Below are 19,981 nucleotides of genomic sequence, written 5' to 3'. Positions count from 1 at the left end.
GCCTTTGTTCACCCAGCATCACACTTACCTTTCAAAGCCTCTCCCTCGTGACCCTTTCTATACTGAACCTTCTTATTGTTCTCCTTCCACCATGTCACTGTCCCTCCAATCTCACACGCCACCTTTCCACCTCCACCCTTCGATCTTACTTCTTTTCCCACTCTTGTTCTTACTATGACTGATATTTCCCACTACTCTACCTCTGTTCCGTCTTCTCCCTCCCTCCTCTCACCCCACTTCTCTGCTTCCTACTATTCCTCTAATCCTAACTCCTCTTCAACTCTATACCAATATCTACTTCTATCCTCCCACTCACTGTTACTCTATCGGCTACTACCACAACTACTGTTTCCACTCTGCTACTACCACTACCTCTCTCTGTCTCTACTATTCCAAGATAAGGTGTGCTGCGCACCACCCTCACGGTTACAGACCCCAGGGATAGGGTGCCCCGTTCACCCTCTGTACTAGCACCTGGTCAACCTTCAGGGACTCTCCCAGGGATATGGTGTCCTGCTCACACTTCTACTACTAACTCTCACTCTAGTCCTACGCAAGTTACTCCAACCAACTACTACCTCTATGTTACGCTCACCTGGTATCCACGGGAACGCCCTTATGCCCTGGTTGCCGGATTCACCCCTGGACCCTTCCTCATTCCGGATGATGCCGTCTACGGCGGTCGGGCCTGAAAACAAAGGAGGAATGGACTTAGGAACAGAGTTTGTTTCCTCCCACCAGCCCCCCCTGGACTCGATCTGATGGCCCACTCCTCACCTTGTTGTGATGTCTGGGGTGCTCTCGGTCCTGCCTTCTGTGCAGGGTCGCGTAGTTTTCTGCAGGTTGAAGAGACCAAGTTAACTTCACTGGTGCTAACCCATTCAAGTGTCTTTAAGGAGGTAAATCTGGTTATAGCAGTCTTAAAATGTCCTTGCTTTCCTTTCTTGCTATTAATGTCTTTTCTTTATTTATTCCCCCTTAGGTGCACAGAGATTCTGTGGATGCGCTGCTTGGATCAGGTTCCTGCCAGGATGATGGACGCAGGAGCGTATGATGGATGTGTTACGCTCACCTGGCTCCCACAGAGGTGTCGATCTGTACCGGACAGTTGCGGTCTCCGCCAATGTGACGCGTAGGGCCGAGATGATGGACTGGACTGGTCCACCTAGCTTCGTTTGCTTGGCCCGTAGGAATATTCTTCTGCAAAAGGAGAAAGGGAATTAACCACCCGTGGAGTTGAGAGTAAATGCCCCCACCCCCGCTGTTCTCCCCACAGATCACCTTTGATGTACCCTCTTATAGTCTCACCTGAGGGTTTGAAAAGATGAGCTCTCCATCCTGCATTGAGTGCAGGGGCGCCTTGGTAACCAGTTGCTTCACTGGCTCGAAGGAATTGGTGAGTTCCAGAACAATATTGACTCCAAAAAGTATGTAGTTCGTAAGATTTCACATGTCTGACTTTCACTCTTGTCCGATTTCTTGCAGTTTGCAGCTTGACCCCAGCGAAGAGTTCCTCGTGGTAGCTGACGAAGTTCAGGTAAGGATTTGGCTTATCCTACACAGTTCAATAAAGTAAGGCCAGAATGTAACCTGTTGCTTGCTCCCTTATTCAGGTGTGGAAGGTGGAAGGTGTGGTGAGGTACCGTTTTCATCGGTACACGTGTGGGGACGCTGGAAGGTAGGCCATGTGTTGTTGGCGGTATGTTTCGGTGGGTGGCCAGAGCGAAATGTCTGAGAATTGTCTTCATTTCTAGCCAATTTCAGAGATGTTTCCCTGTGTCCACTCACCGAAGCACGTCTTGTGTTTGCTTGTTTTGTAAAATACTGCAAAAAATGTGTGCTTTCCTAACTGCAAGAGTCGGGGGAATGTAGCGGAGCATTGCTTTTCTCAAAATTCATAGAAGCCATTGCCGTACCAAGCCAACCATGTCCAACACATACCTTTTTTTCCTGTCATTTTCCCACTTTTCCCCCAATCTATGGCATTTTCCCCTACCTATTTGTTGCCTGACCTATGCAAATCACCCCTTCCTAAACTTGGAATTTTGTCTACTTTTCAGAAATATATGCCTTTCTGTCCTCCAATTCGGCTTTCCTACCCTTTTCTTCCTTTCTGTCCATGCATGTCCAATTCGCAAAAATGGCCAAAATCGCCTACCTCTCACAAAACAGTTGATAACCACATCAAAATATTTTTTTTCGTTTCCACTCAACGTGTTCTTGAAAGCCAGGACATTTGGGAATTCAACACAGCAAACCATTTGTTCCTAGCTCTTACAAGGAAAAAAACCACAGGCTTCTTTGTACATCATTTTATTTGTATTTTTTGAAAAAACACAACATTTTCGCACTTTTTGGTTATATTCTCTCATCCCGTACAGCAACCTAGGATTCCCGGGTGGCGATACGACCACCTACATGTGGGAAAATAAGGGAGCAAAATTTGGCTGAGATATCGCATGTAACATAAATGTTACAAGGCTTTGAATGGCCAAATACCGAAATCACCAAAAAAGGCCTTGGCACTGGGGGGAAATATCCATGGCATTTAAAGGGTTAAGGAGGAGTTCTATAGAGTTTTTGTGTGTGAGAGAGAGAGAAAGAGAAGGGTAGTGGAGTGGGATAGTAGTAATGACGGGTAGTGGTGGTTGGGAGTTGAGTGCTTTGCAGGGATCACACAAAACAAAGTGCCGAAAAGGATGAGGTATCTCGTCCTTGGCAACAGGGAGGGAATTCCAAGGACGAGATACCTCGTCCTTGGCACTAATGAGGTTAACAATGTCCTCGCACTCCAAAATGCTCTCACCTTCACTGGTCTCTCGGATGTCCTCTAACTCCTCCTGTCCTCACCCAACTAACTCACATGAACACACTGACACACACTTCCTTAAATGCCCCACCCCTCCCTGGAATGGCTACTTCCTTTGACCAATAGACAGGGGAAGGACATGGGAGGGCTTTAAAGGGTTACAAATGCCCTGAGCACTTTCGAACATGGAGCCTGCTGGGGTCCCAGAATGCTGGACTCCTTAAGGGCTGCAAGCACTTTAAAATAATAATATTGTAATCCCTGGTGGCCAAGTGGCCTCCATGGGGCCTTTTACAATAATTTTGATTTAATCAAATCATCTGTTTTCTCCTGCGGCTTCCATCGCTGCAGGTAAGGAAGGGTGGGGAGGGGGCCCGCCGGCAACCAGGCACTCACTTTGGGTGGTCGTGGGCTTCCCCCCCATTGACAGGGCTGTAACGCTGGCCCTGTCACAATGTGCAATAGTTAGACAGCTATCTGTGGATAGGAAGGGGCTGGAGGGGTTTATCAACTTGGTTGTGTATGCTGCCAAGGAGGAGATAGCGTTCACTTGGAGGTTCATTGATAGGGTAGCATTGAGGTTTAACCTCAGTGTGTTCACCACAAGGAGACTGGAATCTGGGTGCCATTGATGTTGAAGGCAGTGTAATTGTGGTGAGGTTTTCTTAGCACTGTTGAAGGTCCGACAAGAAGGAGCTTGGTCTTCTCACTGTTCAGAGGCTGTGTGCTGCAATCCAGGCTTGGATGGTCACATAGTTTTCAGAGAGGGGCAGGAGAATTTGTCGGCATAGTTGGTGTAGGCTGAAGGAGTCCAGAAGGTCAAAGAGTGGTTTAGTAAATATGTTATAGAGTGCAGGAGAGACGTTTGATCCTTGTGGTTCTCTGCATTTAACTGGAGCTGGTAGAGCACTAGCGTTCTCAGCAAACACCCTCATTGCTATGACTTCTAAGAAGGAGGCAATCTAGGTCGTGGCTTCAGGTGAGAAGAACGCTGAGGTGGTAACATGGTGGCAGAGAATTTTATGGTCAACTAGATTGAATGCTGCAGACAGATCTAGAAGGAAAAGCGTTGCAGGGACCCCTTCATCCCTGATCTCAACAATCTTGTTTTTGAGGTCTAGGAGTGCTGACTCCATGTTATGGCCTGGACGGAAGCTGTACTGGAAAACTCCTAAGATATGGCTGACTTCTAGTTGGTGCTGCATTTGAACATAGGCTGCTCTGTCCAGAATTGTTTGTAGGAAGGGGACAGTGGTAATCGGCCAGTAATTGTTAGGGAGGACAGGGTCAAGGGAGGATTTTATTTTAGCAGCGGGAGACCGTAGGCTTCGTTAAGGCTGGACGGCACAGTGCCTGCCATGAAAGAGGCCTTTCTGAGGCATTGATGATGCAGTGATGAAAGTGTCAATGCTTCAGCACAAACATTGATGAGAGAGGCAGGGCATATATCATCTTTATATCTCGAGGGTTTCATGTGCTTTAGGATATATAAAGTTTACAATTCAAAGACTTTTTTGAAGCGGTGAAGGGTGGTGGTTGCAGTGGCCAGACGAGTGGGTTTCAGCGTGGATCGCTTGGTGAGAATTCTTTTGTGTAGGGTATCACTTTTTAATAACATGACATTCTGTTTATTGGAACACCATAATTTGTCTTTGGTGAGGGTTGAGAGTGGGGAAACACGTTGGAAGAAAACACCCTTAGACGCCCTTAGTCTGGTGTTCAACAAGGGCCTCCAGGCTGTACAAACAAGCCATCATTCCCGTCAAAGCTATCACCTATAAGGCCAGAATAGCTAATGGTACGAGATATGTGGGAGACTCAACGGCCTTCTAAAGGAAAGAGTTGCCAAGCTTAAATTGATGCTGAAAGAAAGATGGCTATATTGCATACCCCTAGCTTTATATGCCCTAAGGAATCAACCCAAGTTTAACTACCACCTCACACCCCACGAGCTAGTGACACAAAGACAAATGAGAACGCTTTTAACTCCTCCATCGAGGAGTAGAAGTAATGCCCAGAGCAGAGCAAAAATGTTAGGAAATTAATTAAATGAATATTTGACATGTATGACTGCTAGTATCTCTGTCATTTCAGATCAAGTCAAGCGGTAGGAGGGTCAGTCTCAGGCCACTGATTAAAACCATTCAGCAACTACATTTTCAGGATTACTATCAGCACCAAAACTGTTTGCTAGAGATACAGTGCTGATCCAGAACTTTACTAGGAAGTGGCATGAGCCAAGATTTGTTTGACCGTACATAGTGGAGGATGTTAATCCCTCAGCAGTAAAAGTTCAAGGCAAACAAGCTTGGATTCACCTCAACGACGTCAAGCTCTACACCAGTGAGACCATCGCACCCCCAATGATTGATCCAGAAGCAAGACAAATAAGAATTTCAGCTTGTGCAGACTTGATCGATGATGAGGAAGAGGAACGATAAGCCAACAGATTGACTAATAAATGCAGATTTGCATTTGGACTGTGGCTCTCACTGGACACTCCTTATAGATATTATAGCAGGCGTGGAAATTAATTTCTTGAGGCACAGAGTTCTTTAAAAATGAACTTTGGAAAGTTGTTGACACATTACAAATACGCCTGAACTGGATTTCGAATTTGGTTTCGATAATCGGAAATGGGAACAGTACCCCGATTCATTTCTTACTGAATACTTGCTCGACTGAGTTTATGGATCTCCCCGAAAATAATGTACATTGTATCATTGTGTTTATTCTTCAAGTTTATCCTGCACTTGTTAGAAGAGATGTGGATATCCGCACGTTTTTACAGGATTCTAAAAATATAAATAATAAACAAAATGTCCCTATAATAAGGAGGCTGCTTATAGCAATCATAGAGGAGCTACTACAAATACTGAATATACTACTATTGCCGGAGTAGTGTTTTTCTTTCCTTAAATTACTATAGCAAAAATGAGGAATCTTGAAAATGGTACGGGTTTAAGAAATGAGCAAGCCCAAGAAATTGCAGAATGCCATAAATGGTGTGGGTTAATATTTTGGTGTATAATAGATGCATGTGCAGTGTCTGTCTTTGACTTCCGTTTCTTCTGGTTCGCACTCTTTATTTTATTGGTCCAAGCAAAGCAGACATTCCTTTGATTCTTCCCACTCTAGGAGCTCGTGTAGATTTGCCCATTACCAATGAGCCAAGGTCTCAAGCATTTTCTGCCCAGAGCAAGCTGCTTTAGAGTTGTTTCCATGGGCTGCTAACATTTTAAGGGGAAGACAAAGGAGAAATGCAGAGGAAGATGATACATGTGATTTCAGCCCATGAAAAAGGAGGGAGAGAGAACATCTAATGAGGGTTGCTACGTTTGCGCGTACAATGCCAGATGTCTTGTCCACCTTGCTGCATGCATGACTCGAGGCCAGTTCCAAGGACATTGGGCCACTCTACGATGGAGATCGAAATAGTCATTCCCATTCCAGAATGATTATATCACAAGTCTGTATCGCTCACCTGGTATCCACGGGAACGTCACTCAGCCTGTTCTGACCTCCTACGACCTCGAACCCTTCCCTGGAGTCTACTTGACTGGAGACTGGGCCTTGTTTTCTTGGAAAGTGTGCTCTCAATCCTGCTTTCAGCAATGGGGCACGTTGATTGATGCAGGCTCGTTGCTGCCTAGTTACTTCACTGGCAAGAGTCCGACAGGTAAGTATAATGAGTCTTTTGAACAGTTCTATAACTTCGTTCCTTTCCTTCCTTCGATGATGGCCGGCGTCCGGGGATGGTGCTGCTGAGATGAGTAGCGCTGAAGGTGAGTGAGAGCGCGATGCGTGATGCAACCCTTTCGTATTTGTATTGAACTGAGTTCTTTTTCTGTGTCTTTTAGGTGCCGCAACATTTTCAGCGTGGATGCTGGTTATGAAGAAGAAATGCGGTGAGTAAGCGTGGTATGCGGCGCCTCTAGATGTTTCCACACTAACCTGGAGTGTCTTTTCCCTCTTGCAGATGGCTGAGAAGTTCCGGAGACAGAGTTCCCCCAGAGCGACTGGGATTCAGGTAAGCGTTTGAAGCTCGTACATTCTTTAAAAATAAGCGAAGATTTGCTGAATGCTTACTAATGCTTTTTTTCTGTTCTTTTCCCTTTTCCTTAGGAAGCGGTGTGGAATGACACCACCGAAGATGCCCGCAGAGCAGAAGAAGCGATGAATGATGGGCAGAAGCGCTGTAAGGTAAGGCTGTTCCTAACAGTGTTCTTGTTCTTGCAGGTGCTGAGCACAGAAGAAAGGTGCAGGCCTACTGGAGACCGATCCGAACACGGTGAGTGTCACGCTGCAGGTGCACAAAACACAAAGCATGTTTCTCAGCCTGGGGGTGGCTTAAATAGTCTCTGGGTATCCCAGGTGTCTCTGGGCTGAACAACACCCAAAAGACTAGACTGCACAAGCAGTTCTGGGAACCGAAATATGTGGGGGCATCCATCAATGCACTACAAGTCCAATCCCCAATGTTATCCTATGGGAGAGAGTGAGTCTGGTGCCACAAGCGCTAGGTCTGACTCCAAGTGGGTCTTTGGAGGGATGGAGAGGCCCTTGAGGGCATGTAGGTGATCGTGGCCTGGCTCCACCCTGACATCTTGGAGGGCTGGGGACATGAGGGGCAGGAATCATGACAGCACTCTCCCCTAAGGCCCCTCGCAAGGTGGCTCTTCTGTCTGGTTTGTTTGGATGGTTTTGATGGAATCATCTAAGCAAGTGAGGTGCATGGATGTACTCACAAGGCTCCTATGTCCTGTCTTTTGGCCCATACCCCTTCCAGTCTACTTAGTAGTATAATTTGGATCTGACGTACTTTGAATCCAGGATGTCCTTGACTTCGAATTCTAGCTCCCCGGTGACTACTACTGGCTGCGGTGGCGTTGCTACCCGGGTCCCAGGTTGAACAGGTTTAAGGAGAGACACGTAGAACAAAGGATGAATCTGCATGTTTGATGGCAAAGCTAGTCTGACCGCCACAGGATTTATCATGGAGGTGACAGTGAATGGACCCAGGTATCTTGGACGGAAAGTTTGGGTTCCTTTAATGGACACGTGTTTAGGCGCCAGCCAGACTTTGTCTCCCACTTGGTAGTTGGGGGCCTTTGCTCGGTGTTGATCAGCAAACTTCTTTTGGCGATTCTTAGCTTGCAGTAGGTGTTCAGCTGCCCTTTCAAAGGTTTGAGAAATGGTCCTGTGCAAGGTTTTGACTGCTGGCATTTCCAGGGTTGTAGGAACGTCCAACTCAGAAGTACGTAGGTGCCTGCCATACATGGTATAAAAGGGTTTCTGCCCAGTGCTGGTGTGTAGGGAATTATTATAAGCATATTCAGCTATCCATAATAGGTCAAACCAGTTTCCTTCAGCTTGGTGTAACATGCAACGCAGATACTGCTCGAGCGTCTGATTTGTCCTCTCAGTTTGACCATCCGTTTGGGGGTGGTGACTGGTGGGTAGCCGGATGTCGATCTGGGCCATAGAGCAGCATTTTCTCCAGAAGTTAGATACAAAATGAGTACCTCGGTCTGAGACCAAAACTGGAGGAAACCCATGGAGCCGTACGATGCCTTCAAGAAATACCTTTGCCAGAGTGGAAGCATTTGGGAGCCCCTTAGGAGAAATGAAATGTGCCATTTTTGAAAATAGGTCCACGACCACAAGAATAGTGTTAAGCCCTTGACTGGGTGGTAAGTAAGTAATAAAATCGCGGGACAACGTGTGCCAGGGTGCTGGTGGGATTTCCAATGGTTGTAATAGCCCAGCCGGTTTCTGGACTTGTTTTGAGCACACACTCCACAAGATAGGATAAACTCGATAATGTCTTTACGCCACGTGGGCCACCAATAATTTCGTTTTACCTTGGCTAGGGCTTTAGCGATTCCGGGGTGGCCTTCGATCAAGGAATCATGATAACCGGACATGACTTGTTCTCGTAGTTCTTGGTTTGGTAAGAATAAACGATTCCTGAAGTTGGGCAACTGATCTTTTATCATGTAATGTTCTCCTTGTGCACTCCACGCTTGTAATTGCTCCAGACTCATCAGGTTTTGGATTTCTTCATGTAATTCTTTCTGAGTTATGGTTGCTGTGATTCCTAGGAGCTTGTCACTCGGGATGATTGCTATTGGGTCAGGGGTCTGATACCCTTGCTCTTCCACCCCCATACGGGAAAGGGCATCGGCCTTCCCGTTTTTCACCCCTGGTCGAAATGTAATCACATAGTCATATTCAGCAAAAAAAAAAGAGCCCAACGTAGTTGTCGTGAGGATTGGGCCTTTGCTGTTTTTAGGTACTGGAGGTTCCGGTGGTCAGTTGTTACAGTGATTGTGTGTCTGGCGCCCAAGAGGTTGTGCCGCCATGCCTTAAAGGCTGACTTAATGGCCCGGAGTTCTTTGTCTGTGATAGCGTAATTGAGTTCAGGGGGTGTGAATTTACGCAACCAGAAGGCAACAGGGTGTAACTGGCCCGTTTCAGGGTCCTTTTGTGAGAGGATGGCTCCCATAGCCATGCTTGAGGCGTCAGTTTCCATCAGGTATGGGAGATCAGGGCGAGGGTGGCGTAAGATTGGGGCAGATGTGAATCTTGCTTTGAGTTCCTGGGAAACTTCCTCGGCTTTTGTTGTCCACTGGAACTTTTTGTTGCTTTTCCTTAGCAATGACGTGATGGGATGCACGATTTGCGAAAATCCTGGGATGAACCGGCGGTAGAAGTTTGCAAAACCCAGCATACTTTGAACCCCCTTGAAATAATTTGGGGATGGCCAGTTCAGGATAGCATCTACCTTGTGTACATCCATTCGGATTCTTTTCGGGCTGAGAATAAAGCCCAGGAATTCCACCTCGGAGACGAGCTTGGCGTAGAGCTGATGTTGACAGAGTTTCTCCAATACGGATCGGACGTGTTTAACGTGGTCCTGCTTTGATGCGGAATATACTAGAATATTGTTGATGTACACTAGAGCACAGACATCAATCAATTCCCGTAGGACATCGTTCATGAAGTATTGAAATGTGTAACGCTCACCTGATTCCCACGGAGGCGCTGATCCCGGCTGGGCTGCTATCGTTTCTTCAATTGAGAAGCGTAGAGCTCGGACGACTCTCAGGACTGGGCTTCCTCTTATCGAATGTCTGACTTGCAGGGTAAGTTTCCAGGGTTAATCACCGTTTGATGGGATTCCTTCTCCCACCAATCGCCAGTTTCTCCCACAGCCTAGCTTTCTACTTGTCTCGGCGAGCTCTCACCTTAGGCGCATAAATGCTGAGCTCTCCATCCTGCGTCTGGTGCAGGGGTGCGTGGATTCCAGTTACGTCACTGGATGAGTTCAGTGTTGAGGCTCAAGTCTTTTGCGGCCTTAGTTGTGGCACTGGTGCTGGGATGCCGAAGAGCGTTGCCGCCATTACTGCACGAGCGGATGCCTGTAAGTATACTGTAGTCTTTAGGCTTTAAAAGATGGGCACCTCAATAATGTCCCTTTTCCTTTGTTTCAGGCCTCGGGATGCTGTGGGCATAGTTTTACGTTGCACTTTTCTAACCTTATGTTTATTCTTTGCAGGTTTTGCCGGTGACTGGATTCCGGGATCTGGTAAGTATTGTTCTGTGTCTTTCTTCATCCACAGGTTGCTGCGCGGAAGCTGAAGATGACTCTGGACCTGGAATGCAGGAGCCGACTCGGTGAGCGTCCTGCTGCTGCTGCAGAATAACGTGAAGCACGTGTTTTCCATCGGGCGTGGTTTAAATAGCAGAGAAGTGCTTCCAGTGTGTGTTCTTCCATCGGTTCCACCCAGGTAAGAAAAGAGTTCCTGAATGGAGGGAATAGTTCCTCCCAGCCCTGATGGCTGGGGACTTCAACCAGACTGGATTGTTCTGGGTAAATATGCAGCATGGTCTGCCTCAGGTAAGTCCACCCAAGCATTATTACACTGTTTATCAATATGAGCCCGGCGCCTATGGCGCCGGGACTGAAACCCTTCATGAGCCTGGCGCCAAAGGCGCCAGGACACGGTCCAAAGGGCCCCTGTAGGGGTCTGCTGGGTCCGGAGTAGTGGAAGACGGGTCTGCTTCCGAGGGCGCTGGGCCAGTCCTGGCCCCTCGGGAGTAGCGCCCATGACAGCACCCCCCCTCAAGGCCCCTCCCAAACTTGTCCTCCCCGGGGGTTTTGGTTTATCGGGAAAGGTTTGGTGAAATTTCTGGACTAGACGAGGAGCATGGACCTGGTCATAGGGTTCCCATGACCTTTCCTGAGGTCCGTAGCCTTTCCAGTCGATTAGGTAGAATAGCTTCGATCTGATGATTTTAGAGTCGAAAATGTCTTTTACTTCAAATTCGGGCTCCCCATTCACTTGACTGGGCTCTGGAGGATTGGTCAATCTGGTTCCAGGTTGCATGGGTTTCAAAAGAGATACGTGAAATACAGGATGTATTCTCATATGGGTTGGCAATTCTAATTTAACGGCCACTGGATTAATTATGGCCGTAATTGGATATGGTCCCAGGTATTTGGGGTTGAAGTTGCGAGGCCCTTTAAGCGATAAATGTTTGGTGGACAGCCAGACTTGATCCCCAACATGGTATTGAGGGGCATTGCTTCGGTGTTGATCTGCTCCTTTTTTGTACCTCTCTTTAGCTTGTTGTAGATGTGCAGTCGCTTCCTTAAAAGCTTGGGTAATAACGGTGTGCAATTGATCCACGGCGGGTGTTCCAAGATCTTGAGGTGGATCAAGGTTGGAGGTTCGAGGATGAATACCATACAAGATGTAGAAGGGACTCTTCCCGGTACCCAAATGAACTGAATTGTTGTAAGCATATTCAGCTATCCAAAGGATGTCCTTCCAGTTACTCTCCGACTGTTGTAGCATGCATCGTAAATATTGCTCGAGAGTCTGGTTTGTTCTCTCGGTTTGCCCGTCGGTCTGGGGATGATGGCTGGTCGAAAGTCTTACATCGATTTGAGCTAATCGACAACAGCTATGCCAAAAGTGGGAAATAAACTGGCTCCCCCTATCTGAGATTAGTACTGACGGGAAGCCGTGTAGCCGGACGATGTTTTCAAGAAATACTTTAGCTAGGACTGATGCTGAAAGGTAAGCCTTTTAGCGGAATGAAGTGGGCCATTTTAGAAAACAGGTCCACAATAACAAGAATGGTGTTGTACTCGGAACAGGAGGGTAAGTCTGTGATGAAGTCCATGGAAAGGGTATGCCAGGGACACGGTGGGATGTCTAATGGTTGCAGAAGACCAGCCGGCCTCTTCTTCTGACCCTTGTTTTGAGCGCACACACCGCAGGACATCACGAATTCCTTTATGTCTTTTCTCCACGAAGGCCACCAGAAGTGTCTCTTCACCTTTTCTGTGGTTTTGGCAATGCCAGGGTGACCCTCAATTAATGAATCATGATAGCAGGAGATTACCTGTCTTTGTAAATCGGCGTGTGGTAGGAACAATCGTCCTTGGAAATAAGGCAAGTCATTGCTTACGGTGAAATCTTTTCCTTTTTGTAACCAGTTCAGTAAGTCTGGTGAGGTTACAAGTTGTTTAATTTTTTCTTCAATATCCTCAATGGATTGTGAAGAAATCAGACCCACGATCCTTTGTTCAGGAATTATTGGTACAGGTTCTGGATTGGCAACGTTATCTCCCATTCCAATTCGGGAAAGAGCATCCGCTTTGCCGTTCTTGTTGCCGGGGCGATAAGTGATCACGAAGTCAAATTCAGCAAAGAATAGAGCCCAGCGAAGCTGTCTGGAGGATTGAGCCTTGGCGGTTTTCAGATACTGCAGATTTCGATGATCGGTGATCACTGTGACGGTGTGTCTGGCCCCGAGGAGATAATGCCGCCATGCCTTAAAGGCTGATTTAATCGCTAGAAGCTCTTTGTCTGTGATGGTGTAGTTGATCTCAGGCACCGAGAACTTCCGAGACCAGAATGCCACAGGATGCAGTTGGTTAGTCTCTGGATCTCTTTGTGATAGGACTGCTCCCATTGCTAAGCTGGAGGCGTCGGTTTCAACGATGTAAGGGAGGTCCGGGCGTGGATATTTCAGTATTGGCGCCGAGGTGAATTTAGCCTTCAGCTCTTGGAAGGCTTGTTCTGCTTCTGCGGACCATTCAAATCGTTTATTTTTCCTTAAGAGGGCGGTGATGGGTTGTACCACTCGTGAAAACTCTGGAATAAATCTACGGTAAAAATTGGCAAAGCCTAGCATGCTTTGAACGCCTTTCACGGAAGTAGGAGACGGCCATTTGAGGATAGCGTCTACTTTTCTCGAGTCCATGTGGACTCCTTTGGGTGTCAGAATAAATCCCAAAAATTCGACCTCAGTGACATGAAAAACACATTTTTCGAGCTTGGCAAAAAGTTTATGTTGGCAAAGTTTTTCAAGGACCGCCCTAACATGATTTCGATGGTCAGCTTCTGAAGATGAGTACACAAGAATGTCATCTATGTAGACGACAACGCAGACATCAATGAGCTCTCTGAGGACATCATTCATAAAATATTGGAAGGCGGCCGGTGCATTGCATAGTCCAAAGGGCATCACTTGGTATTGAAATAGCCCATACTTAGTGCGAAAGGCCGTCTTCCATTCATCTCCTTCCTTGACCCGTACCAAGTGATAAGCTCCCTGGAGATCAAGCTTAGTATAAATACAGGCGTTTTTTACATGGTCAAGGAGTTCCGGGATCAGAGGTAAGGGGTACTGGTTTTTTACTGTTATCTGGTTCAGAGCACGATAATCTATACAGGTTCTGAGGTCACCTTCTTTTTTTGGTACGAAGAACAGAGCCGAGGATGCAGGGGACTTCGACGGACGGATAAAGCCATTGGCCAGGTACTGGTCTAAATACTGTCGCAGATTAAGGTTCTCAGGCTCGGTAAGGGCGTAAATCCTACTGCAAGGGGGAGTTGCACCGGGTAGCAAATCTATCTGACAATCGTATGATCTGTGGAGTGGCAAGGTGTTAGCCTGTTCCTTTTGAAAAACATCTTGGAACTCTCGATACTCTAGAGGTAATTGTGGACCGTCAGCCGTTACTGACGCTAGGCCAATGTTGGGTCGTGGATAACAAGTTGGTGTGCACTCTGGGAACTTTATCGTCTTTGCTCGCCAATCAATCTGAGGATTGTGTTTCTCCAACCAAGGAATCCCTAGAATTACTTGGAATTGAGGAGCCTTGATCACGTCGAACACAATTACCTCCTGATGCCCGTCTTGGCCTAGTATCGTCACTTCAGTAGTGGTATGGGTCACTGGTCCGGAGGCGATTTCCGTCCCATCCACCGTGGTAATGACGTCTTTAACCACCTTTGGACAAAGAGGTAAGTTCATCCTGGAAGCCAATTCGCGGTCCACATAATTTCCAACTGCTCCGCTACCAATGTATGCCTTAATTGCATGCAAACGATCCGGTTGCTCTGGGTTTACGAGGACCATTGGCATTATGAAGTGCGAGGTCAAAGAACTGGTTTTTACGCTCGGCAAGCGGACCTCTACACTTGTCGGGCGAGGTCGTTTCCCGGCTCAGGCTTTTCAGAACTCTTATCAGAAGCTCCCACTGTCTTCTTAGGTGGTTTCACCGGGCAATCTCGAAGAAAATGTCCTGAATTTTCCAAAATAGAGACATAGTTGCATTTGTCGTCTCCTGTCGCGTTCTTTCTGGGTTAGGGGAACCTTTACAACCCCAATTTGCATAGGTTCGACGGCTTCAACTCCTTTGGTGTGACTTTGAGGCTTAGGGAACACTCGTGTTTCAAACCTGGATCGATCCGCCTTTCTGTTTTGTAGTCTGTGATCCAATTGGACCACCAAATCAATGTACTCTGAACAATCCTGAGGAGGATTCACTACCTGGGCAAGGACGTCTTTGAGTTCGCCACGCAAACCCCTGTGAAAAAGCGTGATTCTTTTGTCCTCAGGCCATCTGGTTTCCACGATTAGCCTATTGAATGATGCAATGTAGGCCAAAAGATCTTGATTGCCCTGTCGTAGGGAAAGGAGTTCGTTGTACAGGGCCTGCCCCTGGGAATGCCTTGCAAAAAGTCTTTCCATATTTGCCTGGAAGGTCGGGAAATCACGAAGGATCGGGTCATCCTGTGTAACTAGAGGGATCGACCAATCAGCGGCACTGCCGCTAAGTTAAGAAAGCACAAAGGCTACCTTAGTCTGGTCAGTCGGAAAGGCTGCAGGTCTACAAAGAAAGTGCAATCGGCATTGATTTATAAACACCGCAAACCTTTTAGGGTCACCAGAGAAGCGTTCAGGCGGTGCCAATGGCACATTTCCGGGTAGGTTGATTTGACAGGATTGGCTGAAGCCGCTGGGATATAGCTCCCTCCTGAATTAGGTAGCGGGGTTTGCCCCGCTTGTGTCTGTAATAACTGTCTGGCGAGATCATCAGTTTGTTCTTATCAATTCCCTCCTAAGGGCATTAGTTTCCTGGCGGGCAGCATGAACTTCAGCTCTTAATTCCCCTAATAACTGGGTCAGTTGGTCTGTGTCGGAAGTTTCCATAGCGCCTGGGTAGGAGGTTATTGGTGGGCTTCGCGTTCTGTAACGCTCACCAGATTCCCACGGAGGCGCTGATCCCGGCTGGGCTGCTATCGTTTCTTCAATTGAGAAGCGTAGAGCTCGGACGACTCTCAGGACTGGGCTTCCTCTTATCGAATGTCTGACTTGCAGGGTAAGTTTCTCCCACAGCCTAGCTTTCTACCTGTCTCGGCGAGCTCTCACCTTAAGCGTATAAATGCTGAGCTCTCCATCCTGCGTCTGGTGCAGGGGTCCGTGGATTCCAGTTACGTCACTGGATGAGTTCAGTGTTGAGGCTCAAGTCTTTTGCGGCCTTAGTTGTGGCACTGGTGCTGGGATGCCGAAGAGCGTTGCCGCCGTTACTGCACGAGCGGATGCCTGTAAGTATACTGTAGTCTTTAGGCTTTAAAAGATGGGCACCTCAATAATGTCCCTTTTCCTTTGTTTCAGGCCTCGGGATGCTGTGGGCGTAGTTTTCCGTTGCCGCTGCACGTGCCGATGCACGTAAGTATAATGTTCGTTGGTCGCTTTTAATGGCACCTCTAATAATGTCCTTTTTCTAGTTTTCAGGTGCCGGGATGCTGCGGGCTTTATATCCGTTGCCACTGCACGTGCCGATGCACGCAAGTATAATGATCGTTGGCCGCTTTTTATGGCACCTCTAATAATGTCCTTTTTCTAGTTTTCAGGTGCCGGGATGCTGCGGTTGATGCGGCCGCTTCTGCACGTGCAAAAACTGGTAAGTTAAGATGAATGCGACTGCCATCACCCGAACCCCTTTTTAATTATGCCCTTTGCCTTTCAGGTGCAGAGAAGCTGCCGAAGAGAAGGCCGCAGTTAGCTCCGTTGCAATCACGGATGGATCAGGTAAGCGGGTGCGGCTGCGAGCAAGTTGCACTTTTCTAACCTTATGTTTATTCTTTGCAGGTTTTGCCGGTGACTGGATTCCGGGATCTGGTAAGTATTGTTCTGTGTCTTTCTTCATCCACAGGTTGCTGCGCGGAAGCTGAAGATGACTCTGGACCTGGAATGCAGAATAACGCGAAGCACGTGTTTACCATCGGGCGTGGTTTAAATAGCAGAGAAGTGCTTCCAGTGTGTGTTCTTCCACCGGTTCCACCCAGGTAAGAAAAGAGTTCCTGAATGGAGGGAATAGTTCCTCCCAGCCCCGATGGCTGGGGACTTCAACCAGACTGGATTGTTCTGGGTAAATATGCAGCATGGTCTGCCTCAGGTAAGTCCACCCAAGCATTATTACACTGTTTATCAATATGAGCCTGGCGCCAAAGGCGCCAGGACACGGTCCAAAGGGCCCCTGTAGGGGTCTGCTGGGTCCGGAGTAGTGGAAGACGGGTCTGCTTCCGAGGGCGCTGGGCCAGTCCTGGCCCCTCGGGAGTAGCGCCCATGACAAAATGCTGCAGGCACGTTGCAAAGGCCAAAGGGCATTACTTGATATTCGTACAAGCCGTATTTGGTGCGAAAAGCGGTTTTCCATTCATCCCCCTGTTTTATGCGAACAAGGTGATATGCCCCCCTCAGGTCTAGTTTTGTGTAGATTTGGGCATCTTTGACTTGATCAAGCAATTCATGGATCAGTGGTAGGGGGTAGCGTTTTTTTACGGTAATCTGGTTCAGTGCGCGATAATCGATGCATGTTCTCAAGTCCCCCTCCTTTTTCGGTATGAAGAATAGAGGACTGGCTGCTGGAGACTTCGAGGGACGGATGAACCCGCTGGCCAGGTATTGGTCAAGATAGGCTTTCAGGTGCTGGTTTTCTGGTTCCGTGAGTGCGTAAATTCGCCCACAAGGGATTTGTGAGCCGGGTATCAGGACGATTTGGCAATCGTATGGTCTATGCGTTGGCAGGGTATTAGCCTGTTCTTTCTGAAAGACATCTTGAAAGTCCTGGTATTCACTTGGTAGGGTGCCGATTGCCACAGTCGCAAGCGTGGAGGTTCTGGTGTCTATAGGTTGTTTCTCTTGGCGATAACATGTGTGGGCGCAAGTCTCGGGAAAGGCCAATTCTTTTGCTCGCCAATCGATTCGAGGATTGTGAGCTACCAAACATGGCATTCCCAAAATCAACCGGAACTGTGGTGCCTTAATGAGGTCAAAAACAATACATTCTTGGTGTCCATCCTGGCACAGAAGGGTTAAAGCTGCAGTGCATTGGGATACTGGACCAGAAGCTATTTCTGTGCCGTCGACAGTGGAAACAGTGTCGGTGGTTGATTTAGGGCGTGACAGAAGCCCTATCTTTGCCACAAGATCCTGGTCGATGTAATTCCCAACGGCCCACTGTCAATGTACGCTCTTATTGCGTGCATCCGAGATGGTTGCTGGTGATTGATCAAGACCACAGTGCAAAATGGGAGGTCTGTAGTTCACTTTCTTCGCTCGACAAGTGGACCCCTACACTTGCCGGGCTGGGGAGTTTTCCGATTCCTTGATGGTATCTTCCTTGGTATCTTCCTTGTCTGTTGCCCCTACCGTCCTCCTCGGTGGCTTCACAGGGCACTCTTTAAGGAAAAGACCTGACCTTCATTCTTATTTTCATTGAATTCCTACACAAGACACTGACCTCCACTTAGGCATCAGACCTATTAGGGGTAGATCGAGTGGAGGCTTATTATCTTAATACTCATGCAGTGCATAAAAATAACTGGCCTCAACTGCCATTAGGTATCCAGCCTTAAAGCAACAGTTCTTTGTATTCACTTCTAGATGATTTAAAATACCTGTTGCAGACTATCCATTACTCCCCTGTGGTTTCGTTTGTATTGGTAGCTTTGTAGGGAACATGTCTGATGTGATTTTGATAGGGATAAACTAGCAGTCATAGCTGGCCACATAGGCTTTACGCATTTCATACGGGTTAGAAATTATTTTATTTTACATAGAGCGTTTTCTCCGCAGTATATTAAAAATGTGTTCCGAGGTCTCGTCTCACGCGTTTCCAAATATCAGTGAAGAGCCCGTGATGGAGAAACCTGCTTCTGCTTTTAAATAGCTCATTCAGACTAATTGTATCTTTAGTCCTCTTCTAATTTCTGTATGAAGGTTGTAAATTATTGCATATTATTTGAATATCAAAAATATAAGTGATAATTGATATGTATTTTCCCTTTGTAAACGAAAAAGGAATAATCAGCGAATACAGACATATTTTTCATCACATAATGTAACAAAACAAAACTCTTTCTCTCAAAGGATAGTCAGTGTTTTTTGCAGGTGGATTGGGCACGGTACACTTCTGCCTTCCTTTACCACTCTGCAGGCAAAATCTAAATGGTTTCCCGTGATCAAAAAGCAGACATAATCCATCGGCATCCATTGTCAGAAATGCCTTCTGTACAGTGCGTGAGGTATTTATGCTTCTTTGCATAGCGAAGTGCGAAACGTGTGTACACCTGTATTTTTTTTCTCAAATTGACTTTTCACGACACGAGGGTAGGGCTCAGGACGCACCCCTCCTTCATGCCCAAGGTACCGTCGGACTTCCATCTCAACGAACCCTTGGTGTTGCCTGTGTTCTTCCCGTCGCCTTCGTCGCCGGCTGAGAGGACTTTGCACTCGCTGGATGTGGCTAGAGCGCTGAAGTTCTACGTGGACCGCACGAAGTGTTTTCGGAAGACGTCACAACTCTTTGTGAACTTTGGACCTGTCAATCAGGGGAAGGCTCTCTCGAAGGCTTCCATTTCCAGATGGCTCTCCGGCTGTATCATGTACTGTCATCGGTTGGCAAACCGACCGCTGCCTGGCCGTCCGAGAGCCCATTGCACCAGAGCGATCGCAGCTACCACGGCGTTCCTTTCTGGTGTGCCCCTGCTGGACATATGCAGGGCTGCTACGTGGAGGTCGACGCACACCTTCACGAAATTCTACTGCGTCGATCGGGATTCCAGGGAGGAGTCCAGGGTCGGCCAAGCAGTGCTGCGCAACCTGTTCGCCTGAGGTGAGCCTGGTGAGGAGGTAAGATGCTTAATGTTGAGTTTGATGTACTGCTTAATGTTGAGCCTTTGCCACCTCCCGTGGTTGTGCATGTGTGTACTGCTATGTATTCTTTATTCATGAGCATGTGAATCCATGCCAGACCCCATGCTGGAGAAGGAACAAGTTACTTACCTGTAACTGTTGTTCTCCAGCATGGGTCTGGCATGGATTCACATGCGAACCCTCCCGCCTACCCCTCTGCGGCTCTTCACTTGGTCATACTGCCACTTCACGTGCTTCCAAATCTGAAGATGGCTGCCAGAGGCGGTGCTTAGGTAGAGGGCAGTCATTGGCTGTGGTCAGTATGACGCAGAGACCAGTGATTGGTTGTTACTACGAAAGACAGATCAGAAACGAAACTGATACTGGTTTTTTCTTTACCGAGGATTCCCAGCCTGACGACGGGGAATATTCATGAGCATGTGAATCCATGCCAGACCCCATGCTGGAGAACTATTCCGGCATGATAGGCATAGAGATACAAACTGTTTGTATACTGTTCTATGGTGAGGTGAAAGCCTGAATGGAAAGAATGCTGATAGCAGAGATGTCACTGAAAGGATACTCGCAATTATACATGATGAATGCCGCTGTTTTAGTGAACTCATGAACTCATTTCATTTCTAGCGCTATATGACTCTTCTA

General features: G+C 47.5%; 1 protein-coding gene across 1 annotated transcript in view; it reads right to left on the bottom strand.

Annotated features, from left to right (window-relative positions):
* The window catches only part of DNAH17 (dynein axonemal heavy chain 17), an 8,024,690-nt gene that overhangs the window by 2,801,139 nt on the left and 5,203,570 nt on the right, over window positions 1-19,981 (bottom strand). The gene's annotated exons all lie outside the window — the stretch shown is intronic.

Source organism: Ambystoma mexicanum, chromosome 3q (genome assembly GCF_040938575.1).
Source record: "Ambystoma mexicanum isolate Mex_15411 chromosome 3q, UKY_AmexF1_1, whole genome shotgun sequence".
In the NCBI taxonomy this organism is placed as follows: Eukaryota; Metazoa; Chordata; class Amphibia; order Caudata; family Ambystomatidae; genus Ambystoma; species Ambystoma mexicanum.
The sequence above is the reverse complement of the archived record's forward strand: the minus strand, read 5'-3'. Positions and strand labels throughout refer to the sequence as shown.